The sequence below is a fragment of the Haemaphysalis longicornis genome, unplaced genomic scaffold (genome assembly GCF_048455015.1).
Source record: "Haemaphysalis longicornis isolate Haplotype H1 unplaced genomic scaffold, Haemaphysalis longicornis Haplotype H1 scaffold_5, whole genome shotgun sequence".
Classification (NCBI taxonomy): domain Eukaryota; kingdom Metazoa; phylum Arthropoda; class Arachnida; order Ixodida; family Ixodidae; genus Haemaphysalis; species Haemaphysalis longicornis.
In genome coordinates this window covers 115,681,454-115,699,712 of record NW_027526385.1, presented here as the reverse complement: position 1 = coordinate 115,699,712, position 18,259 = coordinate 115,681,454, and the positions used below count along the sequence as shown (strand labels likewise).

The 18,259-nt window shown below is 45.9% G+C and overlaps 1 long non-coding RNA gene across 1 annotated transcript; it reads left to right on the top strand.

The window, feature by feature from the left end:
- The first annotated feature begins 563 nt into the window (after positions 1-563).
- On the top strand, positions 564-10,401 carry LOC144138696 (uncharacterized). The gene is made up of 3 exons (XR_013315945.1): positions 564-644; positions 3,215-3,500; positions 10,069-10,401. It is a non-coding gene; the product is annotated as an uncharacterized LOC144138696 (long non-coding RNA).
- Positions 10,402-18,259: the final 7,858 nt, after the last annotated feature.

Sequence of the window (18,259 nt, the reverse complement as noted above, 5' to 3'; positions counted from 1 at the left end):
AGATATTCATGATGGGCATATTTAGTAAATTTCTGTCTGAGCTAAAACTGAAGCTAATAGATTGCACATTTGCCTTACTGCTTGTTCCATTTTAGTTGTCTCCTGTCACATAAAACAGTATGACAAAAGGAGAATGGCATATTATCTAGCTGCAAACGTGTGTTTATGGAGAATGTTTGCAATGGTATTGCTAGTGTCTGACATATTTTAATTTTCTTCTGCTAACTCACATTTGAATTATGAATAGTACCAGACCTTCCCAAAATATTGTGTGCATGTTCAAGGCACTGCCCTAGAGTTTTATTCATTCCAAGCCTTTCACTGTAGCAGGTTTGAGATTTTTGAATAAGATAAGCTCATTCACAGGCAAAGGCCGGTGAATGAGCTTTTGACTTCTTTTTTGTCCTTGTGCAGTAGGATATTTTCATGTTAGAGTAGTGAAACCCCTCTGCATCCTTGTTTACCTCCATATAAGTTTTGCTTACCTTAAGTTTCAAACTGCTTTAATTCTCAGTGCTTTAGTTGTGTACACTTTATTATCTCGCATTTTTGCTGGCATCTGGTCGGTGCGTTCAGGGCGCCTTTTCAAGCCCTGGATGTCAACAAAGCTGCCAAGGAGGTGTCGCTGATCAACCTGTCCATGTGTGAGTAGGCCAAGCCGCGCTTGCACAGGGTCAATTAGGACGTTTCTCATTTACAGAAGGTAACCACTTTTTGTGTATAGCTGATGTTGCAGTTGGAATTTTCCTTGCAGACCCATGATGTGTTTACAGTGCAATTAACCGGTTATGCTGGGTGCATCAGGTTTTGGCAGGATGTGGTATGCAATTTGTGTGCACTAAATGAGAGAGAAGCTGTGCAATTTGTGCTCACTGCCCTTCATGTTACCGCTTTGCATAGAGCTGCCCTTGTGTCTAGTTTTCTTGTCTTCAGGTTTCACCTAGGAATATTTATAACTACGTTCATTGGGTTGTCCTAGGTTGTTATATGTACTCTAGAGTGGCTTAAAGTGGCGTCAAAATGATGTTAGGGCAGGAGATGACAAAGGCTTCAATTTCAGCGTCGTACCTGGGAGATGAAGTGGTTGCTGTTTAGCCAGCTGCAGGGCAATTCGACGGGCTTGCAAACCTCAGAGCTTTGTCACTTGTGGCTTCGCAATGTTTATCACACCGTTATATCCTATTTCCTAAGGTAAATGCGTGTTTTCCCCTTCCGAACTGCTATTTGCACCTATTGGTCCAGTAATCATAAAATGTCCCAGGTGGTGGCCTCTGGATGGGAGGGCCCTGGTTGGTCTCCTGCTCTGGTGGCCAAGGTGCAACTGGAAATCCTGGGCAAGCACAGCAAACAACGGACGGCCCCATTGTGGGCAGCACAGCTGGCCTGGGCCATCGTCCGAGATGACCTGAAGGGCCACACCCTGGCCTATTCGGGCGGCTCTGTGCGGCAGCGACAGGGCTCGGCCTCAGCAGGCGCCATGCTAGGAGAGGTCACCCGGCAGGCGCTGCTGTAGTGTGCTGTATCCTCAGCCACAGCCGAGCTGGTGGGTGTCAGCCTGGACCTGACCCCAGCGCTGTGCCCTGCAATGCTACTCCCGGGTGGCCCTGCTGCGCATCCGGAGGGCGACTTGTGCTCACTCGTGGTGCATGGAGTGCTGTATCGGGGCGCCTGGCTGCGGCCGCAGTGGGAGCCCAGACACAGGGAGCTCAAGGGCAACGAACCAGTGATGTGATATCTGCGCCGAACCGTGCCGATAGGTAAATCCTGCTACATCCTTCTTCATTTCAAGCAATCTGCGCCAATCTTGTACCGAAGCTTCGTTTCGCCGGGTTTCCGCAATGTGTTGGCTCTGGTGGGAGGAGTCCTTTACGCCACGGGTGTTGAAGGCATCTTTTACGTAAAATGAAGTGGAAGGAAGTTTTTACATAAAATGTGCTGAGTGCCTTCTGCACGACTGCCTTTCAACGACTGCCCTTCATTTTGCAGAGCCTGCGCTTCTTAAGCCCACAGCTGAGGAAAGAAAAGTCCTCTAGAGCTCATTTTAGGGTGCTGCAAGTGATCTAACCGATGAATTGACTTTGATGGATGAATACATGCTCGTCCAGCTTGAACATGTTGATCAGATTCGTCTACACGAATTAACGAGTATTGGCAGCAGAGTTTTGAGAAGAAGGAGGCTAACAACAAAACCAAATTCCCTCTCTTGGCTTGGCTAGTGAAGGCATTGCTGTGCATTCCACATAGAAAAGCGGTTGGGGAAATGGGCTTCAATAAGAACTGCCGGCACCTTAATGAAAGGGCTCAGTGTGCGATACAAACTGTTCATGGCATCAGGCACATTGTTTCGTTCTTCAAGCGCTTTGACGGAGATGCAAGTCGCTTCAATGTGACACCAGAGGTTTTGAGAGCAGTACAAACATCGAGCAAAGACTGCCAAGAGCGCATTGCGGCTGAAAAGCTCAGGCAGCTAAGCAGTGGTGTCTTGACCCAGCCAAGGCTGGTCCTAGTCATGATGCCCGAGACAGGGTCCAGCAAGAAGTGGAGACCACAAAAATAACATGGTGGCGAATACGGAGCATCTAATTAGCCTCGACATAAAGTCCAAGAGCTTCGGGTATGTCGAAAGTGGGCAGCCTCTTTTACCTGAGGGTAAAGCTAGAATGGTGGCAGCACTGGACAAAATGGCACAAAAAACAACTTTGGACCTGTCACGATAGTTCTACTTTCATGCGTATTTAACCAGAGAAACGTGGGTTTAGCACAAGTGTCTGTTTTGTTTCGTTACATTTTCTGCTTACTTAAACAAGCTCAAAGGTGTTTTCAGGGAATCTAGTCATATTGTGTTTTATTGCCATGTAGTCGTTTTAGCTTCAGGATGTTGTTTTCGTGTACATCAAACTGTCCACTAAGTGACTGTGTTTCGTTCATTCTGGTTTCATGAAAAGTTCTGTAGCCTACCGAATTGAATGCTACCCCGATAGTCGTTTTTTAAATGAAAGTGAAGTTCCTTCATGATCTGTTGGCTCATGTGGTGTATGTACACATCGCATGAACTCTTTTGGTGCTTGTCCTGAGGCATTTCATAGTGACTGCTAAAAGACGTCTGTGCGGCAGAAACTCGTCTGTACCGAAGGCATTTTACTTGTTTAAACATTTCTGTGTGCCCAGGATGCTGCTTTTGGGGCTCCTCTTAGTTGTTTTCCTCCCCTTCCAGCAGCTCTCAGCCGTCCTGTGCCCCATGTGGGTTCCAAGCAGAGAAACACCACCTGGAGGTGGCTGACAGCCCTGCCTGCTGGCCATGGAGAGTGGCCAGATTTAACAACAGGGAGGCGAGCTGCTGGCCGCACGGCGGAATCTTCGGCTGCTGGACCAGCTGCTGTTGCTGCCGGGCTGTGCCAGGGAGCGGGACAAAGTCCACAAGGTCCTGGGATGCCTCAGGAGTCATCCCCACGCCTCGCCTCCCAGCCCGGTTGATTTGGAACAACATTGAGGAACTGAGGGTTTGTTTGTTTGTTATCTTCTCTTGTGCATGTGTGTGTGCGTCTTTTTTAATACCCCTTTTTAAGCGTCACTGAAGTGATTTGTAAATATTGCAGGAATACTAGTGCGAATTGTAGTCTAGAGTCTCTAGGCCATATTTTCACCACTCGCGGCATTTACGTGAATTTATTCGGTAGAAATAATCAATTCAGAAATGCGGCCTTCCTCCGCATCCTTCTTGCTGATTTCCTGACATTTTGTGTGACATCAAAACAAGATGGTTTGGCTGCACTACTGTGCAGCTTGCCGACCCTCCGACAGAGTCAGTCGGTCCAGCGTATAGTCTTCTGGCCGCCAGCGGGTCGTCTTAATTTGTTTGCTCAGTTGAAACTAAGCCATGACCCGTTTGTGCCTGGAAATATCTGCCTTTAGTTTGTTAGTTTGTAGACTGTATTCTGTTTTAACTCACTCCACACATGCGACGCTCCGCTGACTGGTACGCTAGTGAAAAAAATCAAAGGCCAATTGAAGGTGGGGGAAGCTTTATCAAAGTTAATAAATGTACAAAAAAGAAAACCACATAAAACAAGGACACAAGAGAAGACAAATAGACACATAGGGTGCAGACTAGCAAGTGATTTTTTATTTTAGTGAAAAACACATCATTAAGGAAACTGCGGTAACCTAGGGCACAGAACAAAGGTAAACAACCAAAACCACAGCCAAAAGACTGAGCGCAACACGGGGGGCAAAGAACCCTACACTAGGTATGTGCAATCGCTTCGCACATAAACAAACAAGGTGAGGGCCGGGGTAGTCCAAGGACACTAAAAATCACCCCCAAGAGTCCCGTTACGATACGCGATCTCGGTGCTTAGTAGGGACACTGACGGTGAACTGACGCAATCTTCGCCTTGATTTTCAGAATCGCGTACGCTTCAAAAATCTCCTTGCTGCACGCACTCCTGTAACGCTTTGTCACTTTGCATGCTTTGAGGCATGGCGCACAGCCTTTGCAGTCTTTACAGTTGGTGGCCAGGTTGTTGCAGGTAAAAGTGCGGAGGCTGTCGGCGTGTACCCTCAGTAAATCATTAATGCATCGACCCATTTGGCCAATGTACGATCACCCACAAGACAAGGGTGTTTCGTAGACGACGCAGCTTGACAGTTAAAAAAGCAAGGCTAAAACGGGGGCTAGTTGGTTATACATATTCTTGAACCGCGCTGTTCTAAAACTTAGACAAGGGAAGAGCACACAAGGACGGGGCAAAGCGCGAGTCCCATCCTTGTGTGCTCTTCCCTTGTCTAAGTTTTAAAACCGCGCGGTTCAAGAAGAGTTAACAAAGCGCTTCTCGTGTCTTTTCCGGCACCCCGCATGTCTATTTTCTTCAGTGTTTACACGCTTACACAACTTGTGTAGCTTGTTAGGTGCCGAAAAAAACAACACGAACCCCCACCTTTTCCTTAGCTTTCTTGATCCTGTACCCAACATTGTGGACGTAAGATAAAACGGCCATCTTGTCGCCCTTGTCCCGTTCGCACCTCGTCTTCTTGGGGCGTGACTCGACAAGAAGCTTCTTGCCAACTGCCAAGATAAGGTCGCAAGAAAACCCTGCTTCCTTCAGTCGCTCCACCTGTGAACAGAAACTCGCCTCAGCTTGGTGTGTGCACGAGCGCTGCAGCGCATTCCCGAGAGCTGACATGAAGTGAAGCAGTCCTTTTTGGATCGAGGGGAATAGATCCAACACACATGGTCACAGTTCACCTTGGGCTCCATATCCAAAAACTGCATCAATCCCCCGACCGGTGCTTCTGTTGTTTACGAAAAGACATTGAGGGTGGAGCGAAAGAGTTCAAAACACTTCTTCAACTTGATGTATAGTGCCCTCTGGATTGAGCTGCTACAGAACTAGGAAGTCGTCAATGTAGCGGAAAATCTTAATGACGTTAGTGCGGAGCAACGAAAGCAACTGGTGAAGTTGTCGAAACGTGCGAGTAGGAGGTGATTGAATATTGGGGCAAGACACGACCCTATACGTACGCTGTCCTTAGGAACATAGGAACGACTACACACCCCTTGAATTGGCTCAGCTGGTTGGGCCGCTGGCACCGTCGCAGAGTCACAACCGTCGGTTGTGCCGAATCTTTCATGCGGAGGCCCGAAGGATTTGGCACAACCGGCGGTTGTGACTCTGCGACGGTGCCAGCGGCCCAACCAGCTGAGCCAATTCAAGGGGTGTGCAGTCGTTCCTATGTTCCTAAGGACAGCGTACGTATAGGGTGGTGTCTTGCCCCAATATTCAGTGACCTCGTACTCGCACGTTTCGACAACTTCGTCAGTTGCTTCCGTTGCTCTGCACTAACGTCATTAAGATTTTCCACTTCGTTGACGACTTCCTAGTGCTGTAGCAGCTCAATTCAGAGGGCACTACACATCAAGTTGAAGAAGTGTTTTGAACTCTTTCGCTCCACCCTCAATGTCTTTTCGTAAACAATAGAAGCACCGGTCGGGGGATTGATGCAGTTTTTGGATATGGAGCCCAAGGTGAACTGTGACCATGTGTGTTGGATCTATTCCCTTCGATCCAAAAAGGACTGCTTCACTTCACGTCAGCTCTCGGGAATGCGCTGCAACGCTCGTGCACACACCAAGCTGAGGCGAGTTTCTGTTCACAGGTGGAGCGACTGAAGGAAGCAGGGTTTCCTTGCGACCTTATCTTGGCAGTTGGCGAGAAGCTTCTTGTCGAGTCACGCACCAAGAAGACGACGTGTGAACGGGGCAAGGGCGACAAGAAGGTCGTTTTACCTTACGTTCATAATGTTGGGCACAGGATCAAGAAAGCTAGGGAAAAGGTGGGGGTTAGCGTTGTTTTTTCGGCACCTAACAAGCTACACAAGTTGTGTAAGCATGTAAACACCGAAGAAAATAGACATGCGGGGTGCTGGAAAAGACATGAGAATCAGGGTGTCTAGCGACCGGGAAAACCGGGAAAAGTCAGGGAATTTTTAGCCACCGGGAAAAGTCAGGAAATTGTCAGGGAATTTTTTAATCAAGTAGTACCAGTCAGGGAAAACCACTTTGGGGCCTGCCCACACAGGTTTAGAATAGGGGAAACCAGTCGAACGCAACACGTTCGCGCCCGACGAAAGCGTGAACCGCATGAAACGTTTTCTGGTTTTTCTGCAAGGGAAAACGCGGCGCGTACGCCCGGGTGCGCTGACGCCGCCGCGGAAACCACCCGCACGGTGTGTGCCGAGCGGTAGGCGGTGGCAACATGGCGGCAGCACCAGCCGCGGAGTAATGCGGTTAATTTAGTGACGCTAGTGCGGTAGCTCCGACGGCCGCTTCTAACCGCTCTTTACAATGCTACTCAAGGCACAAACGCACTTGCTTGTGCAGGAAAGGAGCCACCGCAGGCACGAAATCGTCGACGCGGCCGTAAAAATACCGCGCACGAATCGCGTGCAGAAACTCGACGTGCGGTTCACGCACCTGGCTTAGGTTGCTGGGTGCATTTGCGGCAGAGGGACGTCTAGGTGGTGCCCAAATCGCACGCAAAACGGGCCTTTTTTTCAGCGAATTTTAAAAGGCAGCGTTTTTTTTTTTTTGGCTAATCATGAAAGAATTTCCTTATGACATCAGGAGCCAGAATTACATAATCAAAAAGGAACATGGTTTAGCGCGAACCCAGTGAACCGCATGGGGTGTTTTCTGCTCGCGAAAACGCGCCGCGCACGTCACAGGCGCGCTGACGCTGCCGCGGAACTACCCACACGCTGCGCGTGGTGCTGCCGGCGGCGGCAACATGGCGGCGGCTTCGACCGCGAAGTGGTGACGGGAGCTCGAGCGACCGCTTCTAAGCGCTCTCTAAAATGCTGCACAGGGCACGCACGAAGTTGCTTGTGAGGTAAAGGACCTTATAATGTGGGCAAAAACGATACAATAAAACATCATCCGCGCCGCTACTGAAAGGCCCATGCAATACCTGCCGGGGTGGTAAGCCTTAACATGCCTGGCGGAGCCAGCCGGCTGCCTCGAGAGCTTCGAAACTGCCACCATTAGGCGCGCGGCTCCCCATTGGCGCAAGTCGTCAGGCTCCTCTCACTGCCGCGCGCGACGCGCGTCATTTTCTGAGCGAGGCAGAAGCTGCCGCGCGCGCGAATCGTCGACGCGGGCGTCAAAAAATCGCACGCGCACGCGCAACGCATCATGCGGTTCACGTTGCATGTCAAGCCAGGACAATCAAGAAAAAAAGCAAAAGGTGCTTGCTGAAGCGCAACTTGAAGTTTCTATCCCGCAAGATGAAATAAACTCTCTGAAGCGGTAACTGAAGGCAAGCAAACCTCAAACTGAACAAACTGAAATTAATCAAAGTGCATTCTGAGAATTAGGGCACTTGCAACAAATGTGTTTTTCCGTATGATAGTAGAATGTCTTTTCTCTACGCTTTTTATATGCTTCACGGACCGTTTCCACAAAATGGCGTGTGTTGTATTGGTCAGGGAATTTCAACTAAAATGGTCATGGAAAACCTGGAAAAGTCAGGGAAATTGAATTAGGTAATTTGCTAGACACCCTGGAGAAGTGCTTTTTTAACTGTCAAGCATGCGTCGTCTACAAAACCCCCTTGTCCAGTGGATGATCACACCATTGGCTAAACGGGCCGATGCATTAATGATCGACTGAGGGTACACGCCGACAGCCTCCGCACTTTTACTGGCAGCAACCTGGCCACCCACTGTAAAGAACTGCAAAGGCTGTGCGCCACGCCTCGAAGCACGCGAATTTACAAAGCATTACAGGGGTGCGCGCAGGAGGGAGATTTTTGCAGTACGCGATTCTGAAAAAAAGGCGAAGATTGCGTTTCGTGACTGGACTTTCGGGTGTGATTTGGTTGTTCATCTTAGTCCTGTGCCCTAGGTTATCGCACATGTGTAGATCGCAGTTTCCTTCATGATGTGTTTTTCACTCAAATAAAAAATCACTTGCTAGTCTGCGCCCTGTGTGTCTAGTCGTCTTCTCTGGTGTCCTCGTTTTAATCGCAGTTTTCTTTTTCGGAATGTACCAACTAGCCCAAGCTTGCATTCTATTCTACTTAATATAGGTACTAAGAAAATAATGTCAACTGAAACTTACCATACAGGGAAAAATCAGGGTGCATGAAGCGCTTTTTTGTGCTGGGTGAACTAGCACAGCAGTCACCAGCACGATCACACATCTATGAACGCTTTTCTGCTAAAGGAATGCAGTCACTAAAGGTGAGGTATTTGTGAAAATTTGAGGGATGCTTACTGCAGAAGCGCTATTCAAGAAATAGTCGTCTGGGCTGCTTGGAATGCCGAACCTAGATAAAAATGTGAACTGGGTATACATTATATACATTATACTTATGCCCTTGCCAACACTGGCTTATGGCGGAGTGATCTGGAGCACTAGGTATATTGTTATGCAATTCGCAAGCTGAAATCCCATAGCGCTAAGTGGTTTATTTATTTTTGGGCGGTATTTTCTATACTAAATTCACAATTTTGGCGCTGTTTCTGTAAATCTGGCAACACTTTGTCGTTTCTGTAAATCTGGCAACACTTTGTCGTTTCTGTAAACCTAGCAAAACTTAAGGGTGTGCAAATTATGCGAGTAAATACGGTATTTTACAGAACCGAAACAAACTGGTTTGAATTCTAATCTTGGACATTGTCCAATTACGTAGTAACTTGTATGAACGTGACTGCTTTAGTTGCTGTGGCTGCCTAAGACCGCGCATGGCAGTTTTTCCCTTTTCAGGCCTCATAAAATAAATACCACCTTATTGACAGGATAAACGATGAAAAGTGTGTTTATTTGAGCCATTATACGCAGTTCAAACAAAAAAGACAGCAGCTTGACAAATTCACTTCGGTGTCCTTTTAATACCCTACAACCCGCCGTCAATGGCTAAGGTGTTGTTCAGCTGAGCCTGAGGTCGCAGGTTCGCTTCTCAATTGTGGCGGGCGCTTTTCTGATGGAGGTCGAAAGCAAAAACGCCCTTGTGCTCGAGATCCCGTGCAGGTGGTCAAAATGTTAATCTGGGGCCCTCCACTATGGCGCACCTCATCGTCTGTGTAGCGTCGGCGCGTAAAACATAATACCCCCTCGTGCCTTTGTCTCCTCTCTATCTGCCTGTCATGCCCTCCCCCACTCCCCACACGAGTGGACATACTGGTGTCCATCCCTAGGTGTGACAATGTACAGCTGCTGGTGCACATTCCTTTCTGCCTTCCTGGAAATTCATTCATTTTGGTAAAGGATAAAAATTACTGCAGCCTTAATTCTTATACTTGCTTTCTGGCACCTATACCCATCAATAATACAGTCGAACCCCACTACAACGAACTCTGCTTCAACAAAATTTCCGTTTCGACGAAAAATTTCCAATTCCCAACAGTTAGCCAGAGAAGTCAGTGCAACACAGTCCTCGCCCCAACGAACCATTTGTCTAGCTTGCTTTCGCATCAACGAAATTTAATAAGTAGCTGTCTGTCTGATACCTTTCACTGCTCACTACTGGTACACATTGTAAGTGACACAGCGCCTTGTGTTCTACCCAGGCATCCTGCTGGCACGGGCAACACGGCTGGAGGCAAGAAGCAAGGACACTCAGCTTCATGGGAACAAGCCAGACTGCTGATGACTGCCACATGAAGCTATCATCCCTGTTTACAAGTATATAGCGGGTTGACGGTTACATTTTTTTTGTGAGAGCTTTCTCCTGTAATTCCTTCTACTTTAATGCATATACCTAATGTTGCACTACAAATAAAGCTTGGTTTTCAAAAGATTACAGGTTGATTTTATCATTTTGTACACAGGACACAAAACATGTGAAATGAGACCTAGCTGGCATCAAGCAACTCTATTCTTGTGAGTTTATGCAAATACCCCCTATTTATGTTGTGCTGCCCGCTTGATGCTTTCTTTGTTCACACAGGCCGGTTGTGGATGTTGCTGCCAGCTGTCAACAATTAACACACCCAGTGGTTGCTTCCAGAACACTCGGCAATGACCAGCCCTTCTCCGATTAAGTATCTTTTAAACTGCGTGCCAGTTTAAGCAAAGATATTTATTCGGAGTACAGCGGGCAGTCGAGTCGGTGTTTCAAAAGCAGCTGCTGGGTGCGTCAGTTGTGGGGACAGCTCGTAGCGATATTTCAGGCTAGCCTGTGTGTACAGAGAAAGAATTTAGTGGGTGCCACGAAGGAACCCCTGAGTAAACGTGGATAACGTAATTCCTAAAACCTCTTGAAAAGGTCTTAAAACTCCTTGAAAAGAAGTCGTATAGACGTCAACAAGAAGGTGCTGAGACATCCTACAAGAAGTCCTGTAGATGTCTTGCAAGCACCCAGATAGACGGCTATAAGCGTCGCGTTAGCACAGCTACAAGACTTCTTCAGGATGGCTTTTATAAATAACTTCTTCGCCAAGATGTCTCTAAGCAGTTCGAATCGTCTTGTGTAGATGTCTTTTAGATTTACAATAGCCCTTTCTGCGTTTCATGGGCACAAGGCAGTCATAATGACCGTCAACTACAACGACAACACCAACAAGTGCTGAATAAAGAATACTGTCGTTTCACTTTACTTGCATGTGTGTGTGATCTCCTCGCACATACACTTTAATTCACCAAGATTTCCAGAGAACGACTAACGGGGTGTGTGAATCCCCACTTGATCACGCGGGGGTGTTAAATGCAACTAACGGGCGAATGCGAACACAGTTCAACATAACTCCCCCTCATAGCATCACCCGTGCATTCGCACTTCCCGATGCTCCCCGGGAAATGCGGGAGTTTTTGACAGCACAAACACGCAAAAAGTTCAACAGAGTCAATAAATTCCCCTATAGAATGGCTCGAATAGGTACGTATTATTCACCGAACTGAAAAAGCCCACGGGTCACATTTGTTTTTAATGGCCGCTCTCGGTAATTGAACAGTCGTACATAGAGAAAGAGACATCAAAATTAGGCTGCAGAACTTTGAATACTGCTTCGAAAAAGTGCTACGTTATGTCTGCATGACACAATCTAAATACGAGAGAAAGAAAACCGGCACAAATTATAAGTTAGAGAGACCAGGATTTCTCAAGAAATTAACCTTCTCTTACACGACGGCTGTTATTAACAATGCTAGAAATTTTATATTATACGTTAACATTATCTGAATTCTTTAGCCAACATGTACCAACATATCCAAATACAATTTCACACATTTAATTGCATTGTCAGAAGGTGTAACGCAGCGGAACAGTTCTTTTGTTGGAAAAGCGTGTCTTAGGGCCACCATTGGTGCGAATTTTAGGCGTAAATAAATGCACTGCCAAGTGATGTTTGGCTGTTTGCTATTTAATAGAGGAATGATCTTTGAACAAAAGCGTGTTCTATGTTCAACTGCATGCATATTGGAGTTGGATTTGAGTGTGCGTGTTGAAAACAAGGTTGCTACGGCGCATTTTCGAAGAAACATGCTTCTTGAGCACGTCAAACGTGACATATAAATCACTGTGAAAATTTAAAAAAAAACATGTACCATCATCTCCAAATGTTTGTACTGAACATGGTGCCTCTTGTGTCTGCACCCATTTTGTTACGGCTAGCTGTTGTTTAAAAGGTATCAGTTGAACTAGAAAACTAGGTTGAGCAGACTGGAGTTTGGAGCAGTCAATGCTACCGTATTTCAAGCATAAGTAAGCATGCAAATTTGAACTCCAAGGGTCAGTTGAGGCAAGATACTGTTTATATAAACACCGATTTTCAAAATACCCTGCTAGAAGCAGTTCTAGCAAACGCCGAAATAATCAGTCACAAGCTGAAAAATAGCACTTTGTAAGTGCTTTGTTAACACCATAAAGGCCCTTCTCAACATCTAATTTATGGTCACCGATAAGAGAGGCGCAATTGGAGCATATGGAATAAAAATGGGCATTCCATGCTATAAACTCGTGTCCTCTTCTACTTATTATGACTTCAACGCAGGCAACCCTCCTTCCACCTCTAAAGGTTGTCCTATATAGTACAGTTCGCACGTTGGTTAGACACACTTTTTAGAGGCACTTACGAAGTGCTCTGATTTTCTTGAAAAAAAAAGTGCTCTCTCATTTTCATGATACGGATCCCAGCCTACCTATATGCTCAGCATATCTTTCTGCCTCTCCACCACACATTACTCTTAACACCCCCTTCTTAAATTTGCATTGCTGCGTCTTTCGACGCCTGTAGGGCATTATACAGTGTGTGAAGGATCTAAGGCTACTATCCGAGTTTTCCTTCTTAAGTCACGTCCTGTATATACGCCGCATAATCCCTTCTAATTGAGTGGCTCGCTTTCTTGCCGTGGCCCAACTGTTGGATTTCCATCAAATCACCGGAGGCAACCTTCAAGCGGCTCCCCTTTCTTCCACCCTTTTCCATCTTCAGGTACTCCGATCGCTTCCGCACTATCTCGTATTCCGTACCTTTATTAGGCCTTTATGGCGATAGGTTCATAGTTTGGTGTTAGTCTGACCCCGGATGAAGTGCCTGATACGTTTGAGCGTGTACGTGATCCTTGCTGATCATTTCTCACTCCTGTTGATTGCTTTCATTGATTGCTTTGTTGATTGCTACTCTACCATTCAGCGTGAGAGCGAAAAACAACTCTCTTAACTATCTCCGTGGCTGTACTATTCTAATCATCATAGAACAAAAAAATGCCAGATTTCCTTTGCATGCAGAGAAAAACGTATAAGCATTTCACCACTTGCTACACGGTAACCCCTTTTCTTTGGTCCGTGACCACTGTGTGGTTGGGTCACCCTAAAGTTATTTTTTGGGGGATTGTCCCCAACCCCCCCCCATTGAACAAACTTTTGTCTTTATTCCTTGCATGTTATATATATATATATATGATTTTCTCAACACTCTCAAAACCACCGTTTAGAAGCCACCTTTACAGGTATGTGACTTTGTCTCGAGTCTCTTTTATTCCTTTGGCTCTGTCGTCTCCCTACATCACCATTGCCAGCGTTGTGGGGAGCCATGATGTATACTGTCAGTGTTTACTGGCCTGGCTGAGGTGGATATATCTCGAATTTATAACAAAAGAGTTAACCCTTCCGGTAACATTTCGGCTACCAATCGTCGGATCCCTTGGCTCCCGTTAGACGCGTCCTTTGTCCTTTGTGCAGGTCGTCAACAGGCAGCCGCACAGCACCATTCTTTTTTTGCCCAGAAAAGGCATTGCCTAAACAGATTTATTTATTTAGGTTCCGGCTCGTTCATGCGGCTACGGGGTTTACCACTCCTACTAGACCGATATAAATATTTCCTACCTACCCAAACCTGCCCTCTCCAGAAACGTGAGGTGTGAGGTTCTCAGCATCGTGCATTTCCTGCATTTTTTTCACCGTTCGGATTGTTCACAGAGCCCCCTGTCTTTTTGTACTCCTATGCCGCCATTCTATATACACAAAAAAGCTCTGTGCTTTCTACACTTCCACTGCTGTTCAAACGCGCGGTCTCTTCTGAAGAACCATTCACCCCTTTGCTTGGTTTCTCCCATAAATTTTGTGTTTTTTAGGGGGATGAGCTGGCCCACCTCCTGACCCGTGACACTTTATAAGAAGCATCGTTCATAACATGGCTCGTGAGCTCGGATGACTGACAAGCACGCTCCGTGCGGCACACCATACAAATTGTCTAACTCCATCTTCATCTCTACCAATTTCTCTACCACCCAGTACCATGTAACTTCCAGTGCCGGAGGTTTAACTACTTAGGTACCTTCGAATAAACTCTGTAGTTACTCACTCAATGCTATTGTTGTTTTGCTTCCCATACGAACTTTTCCTTCCAAACTGTGCATCTGTCAATGATGATATACACTATTATGACTTCTTCTCAATTCTTCATACTTTTTTTCTCGCAACTTGGCTCCTCAAGGGTACTAATATCCTTAATTTCAATTTTGGGAAGGGAGGGCCGGCTTGTGTTAGGGGAAGAGTACAATAGCAGTGATGGAAGAATTACCTTTTCTTGAATTTTAAGTATCATGCAGGAAGCTTCTAGAGAAGTAACTGGTGGTAAGCGTTGACGTATCGATCTAGTTGTAGACTCCGGCTCACACTGCTAATGCCAGAACGCTGATAAAGCATACGAGTTTCTATTGCGCGGAGAAACGTGTCGAGGTGTAGGATCATCTGTTGAAAAACTATGGGGGAGGGAAATTTTGAGAATATGTCGAAAGTTTGCAGTACAGCACAGTTAGAGAATAAATGATTTCGCATCAAGACACCGTTCAGTGAATAGTCGTGGGAAAATGGCAGTAGCAATTTCCCGGCCTAAATTCATATAAAAAAGTTTTTACGTATCGGTGCAGCTTTGGCAAGAGTCTCGTGTATGGTATTTTTGGCTCGGCTTGGTTAAGAAGGGACGCGGTTTCGACATTTGAGATTATTCTTGATGCGGGAAGGCATCCGCCTGGTGGAATAGGTTGGGGCTAGAGGCAGATGTAGGTCGGCAAGCAACCATCAAAGGTTCGTTATCCAGCGGAGCATTACGAAAAGTCTCCTAGCCACGGACAGTGCAGTCTGCTTGCCTTGTCGCTGCATTGTGTGTTGTGGTATTCAAGCCGAGCCAATTTCGGTGCCGTTCTGGTAGCGTATGTTGGCCATAACTTGATTCTAATACAGAATGAGTAGATGACGTCAAATATAAATTGACTGCTTCCCTTCCGCACTGAAGGATGACGAGTGAATAGTTCACAGGCATTTGTAAAGTCGAGGAAAAGGTGAATTGGCCAGAGGAATTTTGACCACCCGACGGGGGAGAAAAACTAAAATGGAAAACGTACTGTTGAGAGGCATAGCTTAACACCTCAAGATAAGTTTCCAAGTACATGAGGATACAAATGCTCGAAGGGAAATGAGAGCGCCGGCTGATTGCCTAGATGGTCTGCACGCACCGCCTAGTTTTGACCAATAATTTTTTTATTTCCGTCTAAACAATGGCACCCAAAAATTTAGCTCAGCAAATTCATCAGCGTCATTCATTCTGGTTTCATGTGTTTTGAAGAATAATTTCACCGTGAACATAAATTTAATTACGCTTTATTACCATGTGCATATTAATGATAGGTTTAGGTCCTAAGCTTCCGAAACGTGTTGTTGGGAGCCAAAACTAATCTCTGCACTTCAGCTGGATAAGCGGTAAAATAATTTCCGCCAGAATGAGAAGGATATGCTCTGAACACAATCCAAAGTATTCAAACTCGTTAGAGCGAAGAGAAAAATTGGCAGCACCAGTTTTCGAATCAATGAATCAAAGCCTGTTTTTCTAACAAGGTACGCAACCAGAACGGAAAAAACAGAAGCTCAATTATTCTTACCGCTTCCAGTGCATTGGTTTATTGTAACCTGACTAGCCAAGATGGATAATAGCTTTGACAAGTGAGCTTCGCACGCACACAATGACGCTGATAATTTTTTTCTTTACCAACTACATCGTCATTTGGCGGCTAATACAAAATTCTGCATTCCTGGATTATTTTATCTAATGTTGAGTGCGAAAAAGCTAACTTTTTGGAAGTGTTTAGGTATGGTAATATCAGGAAATTTGCTAGAAAATCGTAAATGTTACACGAAATTTTTAAAGTTGCATTTTGTTACTATTGTTTGGCACCATTTAATGAAACTTGACAGAGGTTGTGTGCATTTTTTTCAAGATCAGAAAGTTCTGGTTTCTTTGGCTCCTCCCAAAGCATTGATAACTGAGTTTAGAGCAGCAATCTAATAACTAATTACAGATATACAATTTAGCCAAAAATATATCTTTGTGTATTCTCAAACACCACAAAATATTATTCAAAAGGTACTAAACCGCAGCTCCGACCACTAGCTTTTGCAAAACTGCAAGGGCATTGAAAAGCTGCTTGTCTTCATCTAACCAGGAGTTCCTCCCGAACTTTCTGCCGGCAAAGTTGTGTGCTGCTGTGGTTTTGTTTTCACGGAGGTTTTGGAAAAATATTAATCTAATCGCTTGTATTTCGGGGTAAAGCCAATTATTTGTATCTTTTGATAGCATTCTTTTATGGTAAAAAACGCACACATAGGAGAGGAAATACCGAGACGAGTGTTAATTGCTGGCTCCCCAAATGACTCGTATGAGAGTTTATTCTGACCATATCTGGAAATAGGTGCACAAAAACAACCTTGTTGCAGAGAACTCATCTCGCCTACTCCAACGTCCGGTTCGTGTGCCTTGAGCAGCAACAAAACACGTATTTTGAACATTGCAGGTTTGTTTACTCTAAATAAACATCTGCAAAATGGCAAAACAAAACTATCTGCCTGAAGAAGAGGAATCCACTGAGAAAAACAAGACGTAATTTAACGTCATACGTACCCTGTCAATTTATAGAGACTGCGAAAAACATTGTAGCGTAGCAAAACTAAAGCTTAAACAGTTAGCTTATTTAACGTGTTAACGAGTATTTAAGTAGCTGAACTTGTGCATCCAACAAATCACTCATGCAACCCCTTGCACCTGTACACTACCTGCTAAACTGGTGTTCTGCCTCGCTCATATCGATTCACGTACTCTCGTGCACAACCCCACGACACACTCCCCTCCACGTCGTCGTTTTCAATCAGCACGCGCTCCCTCCGTCGCCAAAGATTTTATGCAGCTTGTATAGAGAAGGAGAATACGGGACATTTGCCCTCTCCGAGAAAGCATCGTTCCACTGCTTAGAGTCCGCGGATGATATGCAGCGTATATATCGCGGTCACAACAGCTCAGATAAAAAGAGTCGTAATCAGGTGACATACGGCTTCATGACGGCCATGGACACTACGTCAGATTGTCTCCAGCCGAGAGGGAGGACGAAGCGCAGGACTACACAACTTCATAAGTCATGTCACGTTTGTTCCTCTGCATTGTATCAGGTCGGAAAAGCGACCACACAGTTTCAAAGCAAAGCTTTTTACCCCTACCAACCAACGGTTCCTTCGTGACGTGTGGGACAAGAAACTCCCAACGCGGCTGTAGAGGGAAGGGTGGTTTTCACTCATACCTCAGAGTAAAGATGGCGCGGCCAATTTACCCAGAGTTCCCCACGCAATCACTCCGGCGGGAGCAGCGCGGTGGCCAGGTTTTGTAGACTGGTTTACCGATGGTTGGTTTGGGCCGTTTAGGCGGAGGTTCGCGGACATTGCGTGTTTTTGTAGCACGGCTTCTTTAAATTGTTGGAAAGCCCCCCCCCCCCCCCCCTGTGTAACACACATACAACGGAATTAAGTGGTCGTACGGCAAAGACATGTTTAATATTGGTTGTCTGGGCACGAAAACAAAATGTAGAGACGACAAACAGACACCTCGCCCCTAAACAAACAGTACCTTTTGCGAACTGCTTTCAACGAATGAGACTTCGTTTTGTAATTGGGGCATACCATGTCGTGTGGGTTTTAACGGGTATTAAAAAGGCGAAACGAGCCACTGGGTCCTATCAATACCGATTACTAGAGCTTCCTCAGCTTTTCCTAAATTCTCAAACTTCCTTAATAGACTAGTTTAAATCGGTGTAATTGTGAATCACTGAGCTCACATGCCGATCGTTTCGGTGTCTGTGCTTGCTTCGCGTGGTAGTGTATACCCAAGCTAGCATATCAGGATGGCTAGATTTTGTGTCTCACGCTTCAAATGATACTCCTCGTCAACTTCTATCTGCCGACGCACGTCCATGCTGCAGCAACGGCGACCGCCGCTCTTA